General features: G+C 55.1%; 1 protein-coding gene across 7 annotated transcripts in view; it reads left to right on the top strand.

The window, feature by feature from the left end:
• Positions 1–14412: 14412 nt before the first annotated feature.
• The window catches only part of MAP4 (microtubule associated protein 4), a 119807-nt gene continuing 114751 nt past the window's right edge, over positions 14413–19468 (top strand). For 4 of the 7 annotated variants that reach the window (XM_085226804.1, XM_085226809.1, XM_085226811.1 and 1 more), the window contains exon 1: positions 14414–14560. The gene's annotated coding sequence lies outside the window, so the exon portion shown is untranslated. Of the gene's footprint in view, positions 14561–19468 lie in introns of all 7 variants that reach the window. The other 3 variants (XM_085226806.1, XM_085226810.1, XM_085226807.1) reach the window with 2 other exon arrangements.

The raw sequence follows: 19468 nt of genomic DNA on the forward strand, positions 1-19468 counted from the left end.
TCTGTGGGAGCCCCTTTCCTGTGCCCTTCTAAAAGAAAAAAAAAAAAAAAGGAATGGTGCCTTAGGTGAAATTCTGACCTTATGTTGTGGCTTTTTTTATTAATGTTTTTTAAACTGCTGTTCACAGCTGCAGAATAAGGAGGACAGATTTGAACTCTAACTTCTCATTTTAAAATAAAAATACCAACTCAGGTTTGAGAAGGCAGCACCAGCAGCTGGGTTGTATGGCAGCAGCCAGTGCTGCAGGACCGCTGGTGCTGGGGAATACGGGTCCAGCATGTCGTAGCTGTCAGTGCCACTGCAACCCAGTCGTCCCTCTGTGTGAGCTTTGTGCAAAAAGAAAAAGCAGCAGCTGCGTTTGAGGGGCGATGCTCTTTTCTGACATCACTTCTTGGCTGTTTTATGGGCTAAATGCATCCTGCTTCTATCGAGCCCACAGCCACGCTTTGTGCGAATGTCTCTACCTCGGCTCCTGCCGCGCTCCCTGCCATGCAGGAGCTCACTGTGGGGCTCTTCTCATCCTCCTGCCCACATAGAAGTGTGGTCCTGCCTTTGATTCCTCTGTGCTGTGTGTACTGGGAGTCCTGGGGCTGTGGAGGAGAAAGCTGTGTGTCCGGATGGCTCTGTGCTACAGCCTGCAGCTGTAATAGACATCTGCCGGCACAGAGAATAAAGTCCTTAAACTCTGACCTCTGTCCGACTCCTTCCGTGGCAGAAGGGCTGTAGCTGCTGTGCTGCCATCGCTTTCTTCCTCTGCTTCTCTGCTCCTGGGCTGGCCCAGAGCTGCAGCTCTGCAGGCACAAGGAGCAGGGCCCTCTGTTTCGGAGCTGTGCTCCCATTGCGGGGGGGTTGGAGCTCCCTGCTGGATGCAGACCTGCTCTGTGCTGCTCCCTGTCCCCGGGGCTGCCTGAGGGGGCTGTTATAAGGGGTTGAGTTAATGGCAGAGCACGCAGGGCTGCAGAGCAGGTGGCCCACAGCGGGGCTGTAAGAACTGCTTAAAATGCAGCAGTGACTCCCAATCTTCTGGAGGCTGAAGCTGAGAGCGGGATGGGTTTGCTTGTTTTTTTTTTTTCTCTTGCCTCCATCTGTCATCCTTAAAACTGATGCTGAAAGCAGCTTACAGCTTCAGTAGCTTTTGCCACAATGCTCAGCACTCGCTTTCCCGTTGCTTTGCCTTTGTGGCCCATGAGAAGCTCTCACTCCTGCATTTTGCAGTGTTTGCGGCTCGGGGAAGTGGGAGCTGCAAAGGGGCAGCAGCTGCAGGCTGGCAAACCTGCCCTCTGTGTTTGCTCTGTGCTGCAGCTGGGCTGTGATGCAGCAGTGCTGTGGGTCCGTTCACTCCTGGTCCCATGTTCGTTCTGCTTTTGGGACGGCGTTGTTTGCGGCCGCAGACGGGGCGTGCTGCCTGTGGGCAGGTTTGCAGCTTTGCAGCCACGGGAAGACATCCCCGTTTGTTTCTGTTGGATGAACTCCCCGGCGATGTTTGCTCGGGCTTAAGGCTTAAGCAAGGAGCCATAAAAAGGAGACTCACTTCAAAAGAGGAAAGTGGAAGGAGGCCAGGAGGAGCGCTGCCAAGTTCTTCTTTCTCTTTCCATCGGTGCAGGAAATCCCCAAAACTTTGGGTTTTGTCACATCAGGAGTGACAGCCTGACCCCAGCTCTGACCCACACGGCCCGGCCGCTGTGGGGCAGGGAACGGTGCCAGCCTGACTCATCCCTGTTAGCAGCGCTCAGCTGGGAAGTGTGGCCAAGAACCGAGGCAGGGCTTGGAGGGCAGCAGCAGCATGAACCTGGGCAGAGTGGGAGCTGCGCCGCAGCCCTTCGGCATCACACGCTGCTGCCCATCTCCAACGTGGCTCTCTCTAACGAGCTTCTGCCCCAGCCCAGTCCTGGCAGCCATGAGATCCAGTTCCTCCTGACGAAGGAAACCGTGCTTGGAGATTTGTGCTGTCCCACAGCCCTGAGCTTCCCCCTTCCTAAGCGATGATGGCTTCACGGGAAGCAGCACAGCAAGCACAGCTGTGGGTTGTGGTGGCTGTCCCTCTCTGCTGGCCCTGTGTCCTCATCCCTTGTGGCTTTGCTTCCATCCTCGGCCCGTGGAGAGCTTGTCCCGTGCAGTGGCATAATTTTGGGAAATGGGTGAGCTGGGCTGGTATCGAGCTGGCATCGCCCCAGGATGAGTGCAGGGGGGGTTTGTGTGAAGCACTGGGGGCACGGCAACATGCCCAGCTCACCTCCAGCCTGTGGGGACAGCAGCAGGGAGGGAAGCTGCAGCCCTTCCTTTCTCCTCCCATTGGGAACCAGCAGGACTGTGGCCACGCAGACGGCTGTGGGGCTGCTCACGTGCCAGCCCTGGTGCAACAGCAGCGTGGGATGGGGACAGCCCGAGTGGGGCTTTATCCTCAATGTGGCAGCTGCTCACAAAGCAAACGTGGCTGTGGCCTTGGAGACCGCCGCTGCCCGCACCGACAACCGTGGGGAGAAAGGCATCCCCAGCAGCACACAAAGGCACCATTGTTGCTCCTGCGTTGCGGCTGAGCTTCAAACACGGAGCGGCCGTCGCGTGTCGGCGCTGCTGTGAGGCCGACGCGTCCTTCGGGGCTGTGTGCTGCTGGGGGGGTTGCAGCTCCTGGAAAACAGCCCCACCGCCACGGGGCATCCCTGGCACCTCATCCATGGGGGTGGATGCCGGGGAGGGTCAGGTTGGATGACGGGAGCAGCTCCTCCAAAGAGCGGTCGGTGCTGGCACAGCTGTGCGGGGTGGGAGTCGCCGTCCTGGGGGTGTTCGGAGCTGTGGGCTGTGGGCACGGGGGGGTGGGCTGGAGGTGGGCCTGGGGATCTCGGAGGTCTTCTCCAAACTGGACCCAGCGCTGCACTGAGCAGGGCCACGTGAAGGAGGGATGTCGCATCATTCCAGAGCAGGTGCTGGATGCAGAGCCGGGCCTTCTGCTGCCCTCCTTGTGCGCTTCATCCCAGATGGAATCGTGAGAGCCCTCTGGAGTGTTTGCATGGAGCCCGCAGCAGCAACCTGGGCTGCTCTGTGTCGTGTGCTCCTGGGGTGGCGAGAAGAAAGGCTGTGAAAGCATGAGGTTAAAACAGGTGTTACTGAATCCTCCTCTCTTTGTGCTCACGCTCTGCTTTTGGCTGAGGCTGACCAGCAGCTGAGTGACTCTCGTGGCACCACTGGGGTTCAGGCGCAGCTTTTCCTTCTGGGAGGGATGAGGAGATCCCTGCACGGTCAGCACGGCGGCCGCTCCTCCTCACCCTGGGACAGCTAAAATTGCCGTTGCTCTTGATAAAGGTGCACACGCACAAAACACTTCAGCTCTTCATGGCTCAGCTGCGATGAGGACTTTCAGCATGCAGTGCTGCCAGGAGCCAGGAAAGACAGAGTGCCATTTCCTCACTGACCGCCCCCGATGCCCCGGAGTGCTTTCCTCTTATATCACATTCTAACATCCAGGTAGCAGCAGTTGGGATTTGTACAAACAGCAGTGCCCGGGGTCCTGCACGTTCCCCAGATGTGTCCCAGTGCCTGAGCTGTGCCCCCGTGGCACGATGTGCTCCTGCTGGGTCAGGAAGTGCAGGCATGAAGAAGTCCATCCCTCGCTGTTTGTGCACATCAGCAGCTGTTGGACGGAACAGCGGTCAGAAGCATTGTTACACAGATGGGTAAAACAGTAATTTTATGCCATGTCTTTGTTGAGAAACTAGAAATGCTCGACAATTAATGGTCTGTAATTATTAGAATCATAGAATCACAGAACGGTCTGGGTTGCAAAGGAGCACAGTGCTCATCCAGTTCCATCCCCCTGCTGTGTGCAGGTCACCAACCAGCAGCCCAGGCTGCCCAGAGCCACATCCAGCCTGGCCTTGGATGCCTGCAGGGATGGGCATCCACAGCCTCCTTGGGCAACCTGTTCTACACTGCATCAGGATGCAATTTTTGCTGTTCCACTGAGTTCCTCTCGGCCATCCTGGCAGAAAAGCAGAAACTGTCAAACAAACATCAGTGTTTAAAAACACCCGGGTTGAGCTCAGCAAAATGTATTTCAGCCACCAACAGATGGCAGAGGCACAGCCCGCGCCGCGCGGCTCCGTTTGCAGCAGGCTGCTCCCCAACAACGGCCTGCCTTCTCTCGAGTGGCTCCTCCAGCGTTGGCCCAGCTCTGCTCCCCACACAAGGAGCCGTCTGTAGGTGACTGCTGGAGCACAGAGGATCTCTCCTTCCTTTGGCCAACGCTCGCTGGGAAGCCCACGACAATAATCGCCGCGTTTGTAATATTGGGTTACAAATCACATCCTAATGCTCTTTAATAACTGGGCATGTTTACCCGACAAACACGAAGCTTCTCTTTCATCGCAGTCTCTCCGAGCTCCATTCCAGCCTATCATTTAATCTAACCCCACAAGGAGCTCTACAAACAACGCTCACATCGCTGTCCTTTCATCGTGCTGCCAAACACAGTTGCTGGCCTTCCTTTCCCAGGCTGAATCCTGATGCTTGTGGCAGCACACAGGGAATTCAGTACACAACTTTGTCAGCAGAGCCATCAGTATGGGAGCAACTATATGCTCTGCTTCCAAGTTTCCTCCCAGAGCGGCAGCGATGGGGATTGTAGCTGTTGGATCCAGCCCTTCCTCCAAGGCCGACCAGGAGGGCTCCACGTGGACCTGGGCATGGCAGCATCGCCATGGAGCTCAGCACACAGCCCTCCCTCCCAGCTCTGCCCTCAGAAGGCACTCAGCTCCCTTTGCAACCTCTGAGTGAGTGCCCCTGTTTAATGACCCCCGCTATCAACATTCATTCATCCATTCTCCAGCTGCTCCGACTCCATCCCCTTTCTAATAACATCGCATTCTCACCAGTGCTTATTTGGGATGACTGTGGGAAGATTTTGAAACCAGATGCAGGCTGGGCAAAATATTCATTACGACTGTGGCTCATCTTCTCGACCAGGGAGCTGTGTATTCCTGCAGTGCTCCAGACCTGCCTCCATGTGCTGATGCAGCACTTTGATTTCATGTCGCTTGGCTCTTCGCAGTGCTCTGACATTACACTGCTCAGGTTTCCCAAGGAATCCGTTCTTCAAGCTCTAATGGGGCAGCAGCTCAAGTTCAGCAAAAATACTGTAATACTCAGCGGTGGATTCATTTATCCCAAAAGCAGATGCTCTCCTAAAGCGATGGATTTATTTGGGCAGCAGTTGTGGGGAATGCTGGGGCTGATTGCAACCAGCACTGCTCTGCTGGCACACGAAGCCACGCACAGCGCCTTCCAAACAGCTGCCACAAATGGATTGCTCCTTACTCTCTCTTCCACAGGCTCTGTGGCCAAGAGGGGGAGACAGCACACATCGGAGTCTGCTCTGACAGAAGGGAGTTCATCCATTCACTTCTGAAACAGCATCACAGAATGCTTGGGTTGGAAGGGACCTCAAGGATCACGAAGCTCCAACCCCCCACCAACGCAGGGCCACCAACCTCCACATCTCACAGCAGCCCAGGCTGCCCAGGGCCCCATCCAACCTGGCCTTGAACACCTCCAGGGACGGAGCTCTGGAGGCTGACAGCTCTGGGACCAACGCAGACAAGTTGTCCGTTAGCAGAGCATGGGAGGGGCGGCAGTATGGGACACGGCTGCGGACGGAGCGCTCCCTTCCCACAGCTCTCTGCTGTGAGATTCACTCTGCTGAGAACGAAGGGTTCTCCGCCGCCCAAAGGAAGCTCTGAAGGTTTCTGTTAGTGGGATCTGAGCTCTGTCCTCATTCCATCTGCTTCCATTCGGGGCTGACACCAACCACAAGCACGGCCCGCAGGGCAGGAGCCAGGATTTGGCTAAAACCTTCAAACGGCGCTTTAGCAGCAATGAGTCCTCGAGAGCTGCACGCAGCAAAGGCTCCTCTTACAGGAGGACAACAGCAGCGTCTTTCATGGGCTGTGGGCGTTCCTCCCTGAATGCAATGGCCAGAAGGTCACCATGGAGGGCAAACTCCCTGCGCCTCGGGTGCCTCGTGACCTATGGGTGCTTCTCACAGTCCCTTCAGTGGTCTCCAGTTACTTCTGTATCTAAGATTTCAGGTTCAGTCAATGCTGTGTGTCTCCATGCAGCCTGCTGCTCGTGGGTCTGCTCCGGGCCTGGGGATTCTGTGTTAGCAGCAGCACATCTTTCTTGCTGATGTGAAATGACCTTTTGGGGTTGCTTTTAATTTCATTCAAGTTTTCTCGAGTCACTTCAAACTTTCAGGGCAACATCACCTTCGCCCTCACATGGCATCGCTGTGCTCCTGAAGGTCTGCGTCCACCACCAACAATTTCAGCTCCACTCCTGAATCAGTGAATCCCAGCACAGCTCTCTGATCTGCCCTTCTGACTCTGGGAGTCTGCTCAGCTCCTCTACCATTCCTTTTCCCAGGCGCTCTCTATCTGCAAGGTTCTCTGTTTATTCACTGACTGGCACTGAAGACTTCTATTTATGGAAGTCTTTATCACGTATTTCTTTATCACTTATTTGGTGTCATTTCATGCCTGTACTTTTCCCAGCCGTTGCAAACCTCCTTCAGCTGCAGAACCGGGGAGCAGCGCGATGAGAGGAGCTCTGCTTCCTTCCCTGTGGGGTTTCTCCCTCTTAAAAGGGGATAGAGGCACTGCTTTGCAGTCAAGGACAGCGAACAGGGAGCCAGCAAAGAATGGAGCTTGTGGAGTGAGGCCGTTTGGTCGCCTGGATCTTCCTCTCCTCTGGCAAATGCTTCCTATATTTCCAACCATGTTGGCCACGTTCGCCCAGTGGCCCTGGGCCGTCCCTCTGCCTCGTGCTGAGCCCTCGGATGTCCTACAGCCTTCTGTCTCTCCTCTCCCTCCCCTTCTGAATTTTACTTCCTGCCAAGACTTTTTTTTTCCATCAGATTATCGTTATTTTTGTGGTACGAACCATTGGAATTTTATTCCAAGCAGCTGGGCGCTCCCCCCATGCTTAAAGACTCGTTTTTGGGAGATGAGTAAGAATTTAAATGGGAATTCTCACCCATAGGAAGGAGAGCTGCTGTCATTTCCCCCAGCTCTCATTTCTTTTTTAAGCGAGAGCAGAAGGAGATGTGGAAAAAACTGCCGCTGTTTGCAGCCTTGGAGCACAAACTTGGGATGCTGTCTGCATGGTTTTCCTCTGGGTGATGATGAAATTTCACAGCCACGTTTCCAGGTCCATTACACAGTCCTGGGAGAAGAAGGAATCTTCTAGAAACCCTGTTTACTTTGTCCCTTCCAGAAAGCTCGGGTTTAACCACGCTGCAATTAAATTTTTATATGCAGATTGAGTTTCATCCATCAGCATTTGCAAGCAACTCTCAGTTGTGTGCCATCCCCGCGCTCCGCATGCAGCCCAGGCAGCTCCTGCTGCAGCCGTGTCCCGCAGCACTGACACTGACGTGCTCCCACCCTGCTCTTTTGGGCCAATTTGCAGCCGTCACACCTTTTTTCCCCCGCTGCAATTTTGGATGTGAGAGTTCCTCACGATCCCTCTGGCCCGGCCTGCGGCTCGCTGACTCTCACTGATCCCACTCTGTTTTGGCAGCAGGGCTTGGGAGCGCAGTCAGAAAGGCTCTCCAATCACAAGCCTGAAAAACTCGTCTCGGGGAGGCGACACATTTGAATGCTTTGGAAGGTCCACGACCCACAGCTGGGGGCTGTGCAGCTGCCAGATGGGCAGGCCTCCTTCGCTGCTCCAAGGCAATCGGGCGCTGCCCGCTCCGTCCCGCACGCCGCTCGGTGGATGCGCCCAGCGCTTCCTCACCAGGCTCCCTCCGCAGAGCCCACGTGCGTTTTGGCTCTGCCTTCCTCCGTGCTGCATCCGAGCAATCCGTGTCTCACACAGGACTGCACTGCTCCCTCCGTCAGCTCACGCCGCAGGGGAGAGAAGCTTGTGATGAGGAAGGGCTGAGCTCCAGCCTTGCTGCTAATGTGACCCTGCCTGTAATCCACGCCCAGAGCTTGCTGCTAGCCCGAAAAGATGTTTTTCATGCAATTTTCATGCGTGGCTCATATTTTAAACTACGGCATACAAATGAAAGGTGCGCACCCTTTATTTGCATGTCTGAACTGATGAGTGTGCAAAATGGGAGCAGCAGTGGCTGTGCAGCAGGGGATGAGCGTGATGCGTGCGGTCTTTCCATCCCGCTGTCCTTCATGGGCTTCATGCAAATGGACAGGCTGCCCACATGGCAAACAACAACTGAGGCTGCCCTGCGAGTTCCTCAGACAGCCAAAGTGCTCTCAGCCGTTTCCACAGACCAAAGGCAATTCTGTGGGAGTTGGGTTTCCAGAGTCACTGCATCACTGCAGAACGGGAAGCTGGGCACTACTGTCGCCATCCTTCTGCCTGATCTGAGCAAAGGAATGAGATGTTAGAGATTTCAAAGCGAAGTGATGAAATACAGTGGAAGAACTGGAACAGGAGTGAGTGTTGTAGGAGATGTGTGTGCATGGCAGAGTCTTGTTAGAGACTCACAGTGCTGTCACATCCCCCAGCTGGGAGAACTGAAGTAAGGTGGGCAGCCATGGTGGAGAGGAGAGCAGGAGGGCAGGAGGGGATTGGTTATGCTTACGTTATAGAAAAGGAAAGCCAGAAACGATGTGATAGAAGCAAAGAAAATACTGAATGCCCTGCAGAAGCTCCAGCAGGAGCTTTCATTTTCATTTTTTGTTGCAACAGAGAATGAAGGGAATTAGAAAGCAGCACATTCCCAACTATTAATTTGCCCCAGGTAACCTGTTGCCACAAGAAAGCGCTGCCAGTGGCTCATTACAGCTCAGAAAGGGAGTGACCGCTGGGTCCAGGAATGTCTACAAGAGTCATAATGAGTGGTGTGGAAAGGATATGAAACCTCGTGTCCCAGAGCTTTAAAGAGGGCAGAATGATGAGATGAGAGCCAGGATGGGATTCAGCACGGGGCGATGAGCTCCCGGCAAGTTAAACTGACCGCGTCTGTGTCTGCACACCTGGCACCAGCTGCCACCAGAGCAAAGTGATGGGAAAAGATGGGAGCTTTTGTGGCCTTCCACATTTGCCTGTTTCGTCCAAGCAGACAGCAGGTCTGTGTAGGAAAGGCCTGCAGCCCTTCAGGCAGCCACATCTTCACAGCATCACAGAATGCCTTGGGTTGGAATGGACCTCAAGGATCACGAAGCTCCAACCCCCCACCAACACAGGACCACCAACCTCCACATCTCACAGCAGCCCAGGCTGCCCAGGGCCCCATCCAACCTGGCCTTGAACACCTCCAGGGATGGACGGGGATCCACAGCCTCTCTGGGCAGCTGTTCCAGCACCTCCCCACTCTCACACCAAACAACTTCCCCCTGACAGCCAACCTCAGTCTTCCCTAACCTTCTATGTCTTGGTCTCACCGCCCTCAGATCAGCTCCTTCCACCTCCAGGTGAGTGACAGCAACGTCCCCCACCGACCTTTCTGTGCCTCATCTCCTAGCTGGACTGATGAAGAATGAAGAGAACGGTGACATGAAAATGATAAAAACTGGGCTCTGGCCTGCAGACACCCCTGTGGGAGGGACCTGACTTGCACACAACTGCAGGGACCCCGGTGCTTCACATGCTGCTTTATTCCCTGGGTGCTCTTCTTCTGTCTCATCACTCAGCATCTGTCAGTTCTGCTACATTCAGCTCAGGCTGGCAGCTCCTTGGGGCCCGAAGGCCCCTCACCCCGTCCCATCCCAGGGTGCCCTGTGTACCAGGAGCAGGGCAGGAACAGCAAACCACAGTCAGAGCCACCAGGAGGAATCGAGCCGCGTGTTTTGCACAGCGAGGGGGAAAGCAGAGCGTCACCAAGAGCTGCACAGAATGGCAACGTGATCAAAATCCTCTCTCCCCATTTAGAAGTTTGAGGGAAATAATTTTATTGAAAGGCAAATCCTTTAATCTCCAGATATAAATTGGCAGAATGGCAGAATTACTGATGACGGAGCACATCATATAGGGCATGTACTGAGTGTTTCCCTTTAAACAAACACAGGCCCTCCAGCTGTTAACCTATTTATAAAAGGTAACTCGAGGCTGCGCAGGATCCGCAGGATATTTTCATTCTGTCATTACAGCACAGACTCAATTTTTCTGCCTTGGAATAATTGGGTGCAGTTTATGGAGGCCCAGGGTAGAGATGGGAGCAGCTCTGCCAGCCTGCTAAATGCTAAAAGGGGAGAGGGCCTGAGCCCCTGTCTGGCTGCCCCACCGTGCTTAAAGAGTGATGTGAGATCCAGCAACAAGCCCACGACCCCAGTGTCTGCAGGTTCTCTTCTTCCAGTGTAGGAAATCAGGTTGCCCACAGCAGGCGTTGGGGTGCAGAGCTGTGCTCTCACCAGCACCCCTGGGGCAGCAGAGCCCCACCATGGGTCCTTGCCTTGGTGCAGCACTGCAGTGCTCCCCACGGGGCTCAGATCGGGAGATCAGGGCTGTGCTACCTGCAGGCAAACCTCACGACTGCCCAGAGAGACTCGACGGCTCTCTGGGACAGCAGAGATCCCCGGCCAAAATTCCATGCCTTCCATTATGCTGGAGTCAGCTCCAACGAGCACAACAGCTCTGTCTGCCTGGCAAATATCTGCCAGTGACACAAATGCTGCTGTTGTCACTGGGCTGAGTGCTGCCTAACTGAGCGGTTGGGTAGCTTCTTGCATCCTGATTCATGATAGGGAAGTGGATGTGAAAGGAGGGCTGGGGCATGGGAGTGAAAGTTGCAGGGCAGTTTTGTAGGAGCATTCAAATTCTGCAAGATGCTTCGAGGCATTTACCTTCAAAAGCACACAGGCAGCTGCGTTTCCTGGAAATGAGAGGCTGCTGTACATGATGGGGTGATTCACTGCTCCACTCAAATGCTTCAGAGATCTAGCTCAACTTTTTTTTCTCTACAGAGGGTTCAGATCCACTGCTTAATAACTGCCTCTCCGACGAGCGATTTTGAAAGTGACCCCTCTGAAAGCTCTGCTGCATGTTTGAAATGAGTGAGAGATGGGAGGAATGACAGCAAACCCTTCAGCAACGAGCAGCTCTGAAAGCAGCATCCCTGCAGAGCCAGGAGCCCTCAGCCATCCCTGCTGGGCTCACCCTCGGCTGTCATGGGTGCTGAGGAGTGAATGACAATAATATTGCCCTTCGTAAATGGGCAAGAAAGCTGCCAGCTCCTTCCTCTTTCTCTCCAGGGCTTTTGCTGTCCATGCCCTGGAATCAGCCGAGCCAAGCCCCGTCGCATCACTCGGCGTCCTTAATTTGCTGTGGCTCCTATCTAAGTGGAGATGAATGTGCATTAACCAGAAACAAGCTCTTACTTTCCAGCTCCCTCGGTGCCTGCATGTGACTCCAGGTGACTCGTGAGATATGAGCCAGGCCGGCTCTCAGCCCAGCTGCTGGCCCTCCCCTCCTGCCCTGCCAGGCTCACAGGGATGGCCAGCAGTGTCCCCGCAGGGACACGAGCAGGTTGTCCCCTTCCCTTTCTCCCTTTCTCTTTCACTGTCTGGCTTGATGGAAAAGCAAAGCTGTTGCCTGCCAAGCTTCTCTCCCCACAGCTCCTTCACAAAAATCAGAGTCCCCCTCTCTATTACCAGGGCAGACACACTTGTAGAGTCACATAGATTTTGGCCTGCCTGTGATGTGGAAGGTGGTTCCTGCTCCCCTCCCTTTCAGGCCATGTGAAGCTGAGAAAGGGCTTGAGGGGTCTGGCATGGGAAGCTGGACAAGCAAGAGGAGAAGGAGGTTATATTGTTCTGAGGGAAAAACAAAGATAAATGAAACGCTGAAGTTCTGCATAGGGGAGGCACAGAGAGAGGCCGTGAACGCAGTCTGTCCTTGAGCTGCTCCCAGAAAGCAAGCAATAGTTTCGATTTCAGGTGAAAACAGGGAGGTTTCATACTAAACTAGATTAATAAAACGGCAATAGCTATGCTTGTAAGTGCAGTTTCAACTGAGAGAGCATATCAGTCAGTTGTTCACCTTGAAACAAGCCCTGCCGGGATTTCAGCCTGCCCTCGCGTTGATGGTTTCTGAAGTTATTTATCTGTTCTGAGGAGGGATGTAGCTCATGCTACACATTGCTCCTTCAGGTCAGAAACGAGTTATTCTGTTCCTCAGATGTAAACTGAGCTGTGAAACCTCTCCTCCATCCCGTTCATTCCGAGGCCTACCATAGAAATGTGACTGGCGTCAGCTGGGACAGGACAGGACTTAAGGAGGTCAGGAAGCCTGAATCCCAGTGTAATGAGAAGCTGTGCACAACGGGATAAAAACCCACCCCGGATCAAGGTGTGCAAGGAGCACTGCTGCACAGGGAGCTGCAGGTAAGGGACAGAAGGAGGTGCTCAGCTAACATGTGCGTGCAGAGCAGAGGTGGGAGCGAGCTGTCCGGGCAGCAGTGCCACGTGCTGCAGGAAGATGTGCCTCCTTTCCATAGGAGCACAGCTTTTGGGCAGCTCACAGTCTGCACGTTCTCATTTCATGAGTTCCACTTGCAGTGCTATGTAGATGTTGGGATTGTGGTGGGCAGCAGTGGCGTGCAGTTCAGAATGGACACATCCATCAGTGGAAGGAGCCTCCTGCTCCGACTGATGGTAACGGCGTGCCTGGGTGGGATGAGAGCGTTACCAAAGCAGCCGCTTGGCAGATTGAAGTTTGGACCTTCTGTTGCCTTAAAGCACGGATGGTTTGGCTCCTGTGTGATCACTGCACTGAAGGCAAGGCTCTGGATGCTCACATTTTCAATTTAGGGAATAAATGAGGGGCTCAGTGAACAAACAGATTCTTTGTGGAGCCCAAAGCAGGTCAGATGTACTCCCCAGTGCAGCACTGATGTAACCCACTGCTTCTTGTTACATTACAGCCTTGGCACAGGCAGAGGAACTCCTATCCTACACTAGAACAAGAGCTTACCCCTTCTCTGACCACACCTAGCAGAGAGCAGAGGAGGATTTTCCAAGGAGGATAGAGGTGTCTTTAAGGCTGTGCTGATCTGAAGCCCTGAGTGAGCTGGAACAGCTCTGAAATTCAAACCATCACCAATCCTCCCAAAGCCATTGGGAAGATATTTTATCTCAGAGCTTAAAAATAGCACGTGGTAGAAGCAGTTGTTATGCATGTGCCTTTCATCGGGATGGGGGTTTCCCCTCCCTTGTCCTTACAAGCTGCAGCCCTGGAAAGGAACCCACAGTCTCCAGTTTGGCAGGAGGGGTTGGGGGCAGAAGCTGCACCTCAGCTCCACACGGATGGGGTGTGCCCCTTCCCACAGCCCATGCAAAGGGTGTTCCCTCCTCCAAGTGACCAGACACGAGGGACACGCCTGTTTCTGTTTGGATTTAGGCTTTGATTCCCTTATCTAGCAGGGCAGCATGGCGTGTTCTCTATGAGATTTAGCAGCTCTGCAGCTCCCTGGGGCTGGGTGCGTGACACACAGACCTCATTGCCAACAGATGGGCTTCACCTCCTTCCTGCTCCTGGATGAGCTCCCTATGATGGGTGGTTGCAATGATTCAAATGTCGAAGCACAAAGGCAGAGGTTCCTTCTGTGTGGCTGCTGTCACTGAAGCCATATCTGACAGCCTCACTTTTCTCCTCCCTGCTCCCCTCGGGGGTTTCAGCCCTGTGCGTGGCAGCCGTGCCTGCTGTGCAATGCTTCCATCGCTTCCATCCTGCTGTCGGTACATTTCATCACTGTAATGTGTTTTGCCATCCTGGATGCAAAGAGGGTCATTCTTCTGATCTAATGGGTCATTAGTGGAAGTGAAATTAAGAACACAGAGCAGAAGCACCAGCAGTGCCTGCCATTCTGACACCGGGATGGGTGTCCTCACCTCACCTGGCTGGGCACCGTGAGAAGGTGAGGGGAGACCGCATGGCAGCCTCCGAGTGCTGAGGGAGGTCATGTGCTGGAAACGGAGCGACTTCCGACGTGGTCTGATGGTGACAGAACGAGGGGGAATGTCTTTGTAGGAGGTGAGGAGTGAGGTGTGAGGTGAGGTGAGGTGTGAGCTGGGGTGCTGGCCCTGCCCGGAGCTGCGGTGCCACGGCTGTGCGCTGGGCAGCCCAGGGCAGAGGGGGACCGCGATGATCCTTGAGGCCATTAAGCCGTCCTACGACTCTGTGATCCTTATGACTTTACGATTCCAGCAGCCGGCTGCTCCTCCTGACAGGAAGTCGTTCCCACCATCCGAGCAGAACCTCCCCTGCCGCCCCGTGCCCCGCCGCCCCGCGCCCCCTCAGCCCCCCCCCCCGTTCCCGCCCTTTCTCCCCACCCCTCACGCCGCCCCCGCCCCCGCTGCGCTGTCACGGCGGCGCCGCCCGAGCCCCGCCCTCCCTTCGCCCCGCCCCCTGCCCGCGCTCGCTCCGATTGGCGGAAGGCGGGCGCGGCGCGGCGCTATTGGCCGAGCGGCGGCGGGCCCAGCGGGGCGGCGCGCTCGGCCCGAGGCCAACGGCGGCCGTGCGGCCTCCCCCGCCTCCTCCCCCCGCCGGGCCCGCAGGGGACAGCGACGCTGAGCGGGCGGCTCCGTCCCGGCGCGCTCCGCCTGCGGTAAGGGCCGCGCGGGCCGCGAGGAGGGGGTTCCGCCGCGGGGGGCGGCGAGCGCGGCCCGAGCGGGCGACGGAGGAGCGGGGGGGGGCCGTGCGGGGCGGTGCGGGGCCGAGGGCGGCGGCCCCTGTATGGCGGGGGGGCCGCGCCGCGCCGTGCCGCCTCCCTTCGGCTCCGCGCGCTCTTCGCGGGGCGGCACGGCCGTGCGTGGCGGGATCGGAGGAAGCCGGCGGTGGGAGCGCTCCGCCGAGGGCCGCCGCCATCCGGGCGGGGGGGGCTCCGGGCTCCGGGCGGCGGTGCGGAGGGCGGGGCGGGGCTGCGGCGCGGGGAGCGCTGTGCGGACGCGGGGAGAAACTCGGCTCTTCGGAGCCGCTCGGGTCGCGGAAGAGCCGTGAGCTCCGCCGCCGCGTCCCGCATCCCCGCCGCTCCGGATCGCGTCCGGACGCGCTGCCGGCTCCGCTCCGTGGCGGCCGTGCCGTGTCTTCCGAAGGAGGAATCGCCCCTCGTATCCAGGCGGACCCCCCCCGCACGACGTGGGGCCGTTCGCGGAGCCGAGGCCGACCCCTCCCCCACCGCCATCTCCTGTCGGCCGCGGGCGGCGATGCGGGCTCCCCTGAACCGCCCCGGCCCCCCCGCGGCGCCGTGCTCCGCTGCCCGCCCGTGAGTGGGTGCAGATCGGACCCTCCCGGACGCCTTTGTGTGCACGCATCTGGGTCCCTCCCGCTGTGCTGTGTGGCACAGGGCTGTGGGACGGCTGCTGGGGAGCTGCTGTGAAGCTCTGAGCTCCGAAGGTGCTGTTCTGCTGCTGAAGGCGATCCCAGGGTGTGTGTTGGTGCGGGTGGAGCGCTTTGTGTGAGCTCTGCTTCTGGTGAGGTGTGCGTGTGTGTGTCACACTTGTGATCTGCCAACCTATGGAGCCCATTTTTATACATGTAAAGGTATACTTTGTATGTGTGATGTGTATTAAGTAGGTAACAATAACACAGTTTTCATCTGTTTCCCCATAAGTCATAGAATCATAGAATGGTTGGGTTGGAAGGGACCTCAAGGATGACGAAGCTCCAACCCCCCACCAACGCAGGGCCACCAACCTCCACATCTCACAGCAGCCCAGGCTGCCCAGGGCCCCATCCAACCTGGCCTTGAACACCTCCAGGGATGGACGGGGATCCACAGCCTCTCTGGGCAGCTGTTCCAGCACCTCACTGCTCTCATAGGAAAGAAAGCCTTGTTTCTTTTTACTTATATCCCAGTTATTTTGTGAGTTCATCAAGTAAGCTCATTCACCTTAACTTTTTAACAAGTTGTTCTTTCCAAGCCAAGTTTCTCTTCCCAGGGAGCCATGTTCTCCCTCAGCAGTGTACCTAAAAGCTCCTTGAATAACAAGAGGGACACTGAAGTGCTACCCTGGCATTTCAGCTGGTGGCCCCTGAGCCCTGCACAGTGCCTCCTCGTGTCCTCTGTGTGCAGGGTTTTACGTGAGGTGTTGCTGTGGCTGCCTTTTCCAAATGGAAGGAGCAGGCCTGTGCTGGAGGTCTGCAGCTGTACCACTGATGGCTGCGTTGTTAGGACTGAATTATCCCATCTGGTATTGTATATTTTGCTGGTATTATGCAGTGTACTGTCGTAATGTGCTTAACTTTATTTAAGAGAGACAGATAAGCAATAATTCAGCAATTTTTGAGGTTGCAGTGGAACTCTTATCAAAAGTGCCTGCTTGGCTGGCTGAGTTGCTGGCACCCCCACCTTCCTCTGCTGTATGAGAGCCAATGAAATGTCTGATTATCCTTCCGGTTGTTTGGTGAATTGGTGGCTTTTTATCCCCTCAGATCAGAAAAGATGAAGTTTTCAGTTTTAAAAGTAACTCAGTTGAGTTTCTGTTGCAATAACAGCAATGCCCTCTGCTTTCTTTGTGGAATAAGGAGCCCTCAGTGAGAAGTGATTCTCCCAAAGGGAGAAGAGTTGATCTGAGTCTGATTGTAAGACTGAGGGGTGTCAGTAAGTCTCTCATGTGTGTCTCATCTTGGAATGACACCGAGCAAAGATGGAATAACACAAAGCAACAGAACAAAGAGTGAAAACCAGTGTTGTTTCAAAGGAGCAGGCAGTGGGGCTGCAGGGCCGGTGGGATGTGACTGGGTTCCCATTCCTCAGCTTGTTTCATGAGCTCTGATGAATACTTTGTTTAAACAAATAAATTACGTGTTCCTTCTGGAGTCTGTAAAAGGGCTGAGTCAGCCTTAGTGCTGGTGAATGGAGCAGTAATTATGTCTGAGGTCCCAAACCCTGTTGTGTTTTAGTGGTTACCTCTCTTCCCCAGAAAGAAATGAACCTGAGCCATTAGACTGAATTCTTGCAGAGTTCAGGTCTGGTTTGTACCCATCACTTCTTCAGCTCAGCCCTGTGTAATGGAAGGAGGCTGTGGATCCCCATCCCTGCAGGCATCCAAGGCCAGGCTGGATGTGGCTCTGGGCAGCCTGGGCTGCTGGTTGGTTGCACATAGCAGGGGGTTGGGACTGGGTGAGCGTTGTGCTCCTTTGCAACCCAGCCGTTCTATGATCCTAGTAAACTCCCCATTGTTATCTTCAAGCAGCAACTCAGTCCTTAAGTGATGTTTGTCTCTATGAAGCACTGATGTATGAGCTTCCAAAGGCTGATATGTGCCACAGTCTGACTAAGGGAAACCACCGGTCAGACTGGCTGTAAGTCTGTCGGGATGAATTCAAGCCACTTGCAATTCAAATGAAAGTGATGGTTACTTAGACAAATAAATTACAGCTGCACCTTGTTTTAGTCTGAAAATATCCCAAATAATTTATTTTGCTCGTCCAGGCAAGATGGAAGATGAAATTCAAGTCTCCTCCTCAGTGAGCTGGGAGCCGCAGGCCTGTTACTCATCACATTGCTGCCAGGCTGCTTTGGAGGGCAGGCTGCATTTGGTGTCAGTGCTGGAGTTTCAGAGGCAGACCTGCAGCTGGTGCTGCTCTGGAAGGCAGATGCTATTTCCTGTGGCTCCGTGTTGATGCTTCCTGCCCCAGCTAAAATAGTTCAATCTCTTGCTTAGTCAGAGGGCGGTTGTGTGGCTTTCTCGCGTAGAGGCAGTGGTATCAAACTGATTTTCTTTTCTTCGAGGCCAATGAAACTGCAGTCTGGCGTAGAGCAGCGCAGGGCTCCGTGATCCCAGCACGGAGGTGAGGCACAGCAGGTCGGGGCTCAGTGCTGTGTGTGCAGAGCTGGGCTCCTCAGGGGATGGAAGTGCTCTGGGCTGTGCTGCTGGCAGCCCTGGGGATGGGTGCACACAGCCAGCAGGCAGAGCTGTGCTGGTGGGGAATTTGCAGCCTCCCACAGCTCGGAAGCCAACTTCATGACTCGGTGTTTTGCACATGTGAAAGAATTTCTGGTGGGAAGGAAAGGTCAGTGGAATCGGTTGCTGTGGATGTTATGCAGATTTTTTGCTTGGTAACAAAACAGTGAAATGCTTCTGGCTCATGTGAGCACCCTGCATTGCTCACAGGGGGCTGTTAACCCCATCTGTGAGACTTCAGATGTTCCACATCAGTTCGTGAAGTCATTTTCCTGATACTAATCACAGAATCGCAGAATGGCCCGGGTTGGAAGGGACCTCAAACATCATGCATCTCCAACCCCCTCTGCCACAGGCAGGGCCACCAACCTCCACATCTGATACCAGACCAGGATACTAAAGCTGCATTGTTCTGGGATTCTAAAGCCAAAGGATTATGGACAGATGTTGGGGCGATGCTGAGCGAGTTTGTGAGCTCTAGCACTTTTATAGGAAAACATCAAGGGTTTGCTGGGGAGCATGCATCTGTTCCCAAACAAGCTTAGTCTTAAACCTCCTCACAATAAGCTGTTAAGTTCTGTGTTGTCACACATGCCCATCTCACTGGATCATCACACTGGTTGCCCAAGGAGGCTGTGGATGCCCCATCCCTGCAGGCATCCAAGGCCAGGCTGGATGTGGCTCTGGGCAGCCTGGGCTGCTGGTTGGCGACCTGCACACAGCAGGGGGTTGGAGCTGGATGAGCATCGTGGGCCTTTGCAACCCAGGCCGTTCTGTGATTCTTGTAAACACTGGCAGGCCCAATAGCAGTGTGTTTGCAGTCTCTGCTGTGCAGAGCACCAGAGGTGCAGCGTTGGTGGAAGCACAGGGCGCTGCTGGATGCCCAGTGCATGTGTGTGTGTGTACGTGGAGCACGGTCAGGTCTGCAGTACACATTCCTCCCTTGCTGTTCCTGCTGGCAGGTGGACGGTGGTGGTAATTCCGTGCTGCTGTAAATCAGTCCTCTCCTGGGAGCAGTGGGGAAACTCTCATTTCTCCCTGCCTGCCAGGCACCTTGCTGCTGCAGAGGGCTGTTTACGGGGCTCTGCTGTCCCTGTTGGCTCCTCCCGGCTCTCCCTATGAGAGCAGCATCGCTGAGCAGCTCTCCTGAGAGGTGCACAGTGCTGACTGCAAAGGAGGGATGGCTGGTGCGGTAGGCTCGTAGTAGCTCTTGTTTGCAACCTCGTGGAGCAATAGCTTCTCTTGTACCCTGCCCAGAATGCTGATGTTGGCCTGCTGGAAGGTTTGGTGTGTGGGTGGGATTAGGGCTAAGTATGGGGAATGTCCGTGACACACGTGGTGCAGCTGGAGATTAAGGGGATGAGCAGCACTCCGGTATCACGCTGCTGTGCGAAGCTGCGGGAAGCTTCTAGGAGGAGTATGCAGTTAATCACAGCTATTAGCATGATTAGAATCCCGATTAGCCTGTGTCACTAACTCCCATTCTCCACCTACACTTTGCCCCTTTCATCTGGAGCATTTGCAAGTATGGGAAGAAGGCTGGGAACAACGCGGCTTCAGCCCAAGGGATGCTCAGGGCGCTTTTAAATCTACCTGGTCGCTGTGGG

The sequence above is a fragment of the Meleagris gallopavo genome, chromosome 6 (genome assembly GCF_905368555.1).
Source record: "Meleagris gallopavo chromosome 6, MGAL_WU_HG_1.1, whole genome shotgun sequence".
NCBI lineage: Eukaryota > Metazoa > Chordata > Aves > Galliformes > Phasianidae > Meleagris > Meleagris gallopavo.